The 554-nt window shown below is 41.7% G+C and overlaps 1 protein-coding gene across 1 annotated transcript in view; it reads right to left on the bottom strand.

Moving 5' to 3' along the window:
* The window catches only part of GRIA3 (glutamate ionotropic receptor AMPA type subunit 3), a 273,791-nt gene that overhangs the window by 87,844 nt on the left and 185,393 nt on the right, over window positions 1-554 (bottom strand). The gene's annotated exons all lie outside the window — the stretch shown is intronic.

Genomic DNA, 554 nt, shown 5'->3' with positions numbered 1-554 from the left:
GAGTTTTAAATCTGATAACGGCGACAAGTCACAGGCAATACTTCACCATGCTACCTCTTTCAGGCAAGATGACTTTGTTTCTGTTTCTTGGATACACTGACGGGCTCTACTAGGAATGAGGCCTGTCACTTAATACCAGGGATTTGATTATCTGCGATTTGACGAGGCAGATGCCTTTTCATTACATGAATCAACAAAGTGTGATTAAAATAAGCTGGCCCCTGTTTTGCAGGGGTGACAAATGTTGGGAGGATATAGAATTCTATCGATTTTTCTAATGAAGCAAAATGTCCTGGGGGGGGTTTCTCTCTCTATAAGTATGTCCAAATACAGCTGGGCGTGAGTACCTTGTCATCTTTACAACTATCCATTTAGTGTTTGGACTTTTCTCATGTTCCTTTTCTTTCAGGAGCAAATCTTCAAGTGTGACCATAACAGGGGGCATATGTTCTTTCATGGAAAAAAAAAATCTGCGTCTGTCCACCCCAGCACAAATCAAGCCAACGTGGTGGTGATTTCTTTTCCAGCTGACTGCATAAATTGTCAGCAATTCC

The sequence above is a fragment of the Crocuta crocuta genome, unplaced genomic scaffold, assembly GCF_008692635.1.
Source record: "Crocuta crocuta isolate KB4526 unplaced genomic scaffold, BGI_CrCroc_1.0 scaffold482, whole genome shotgun sequence".
NCBI classification, from domain to species: domain Eukaryota; kingdom Metazoa; phylum Chordata; class Mammalia; order Carnivora; family Hyaenidae; genus Crocuta; species Crocuta crocuta.
Note: the sequence above shows the minus strand (reverse complement) of the source record. Positions and strands in the feature narration are given on the sequence as shown.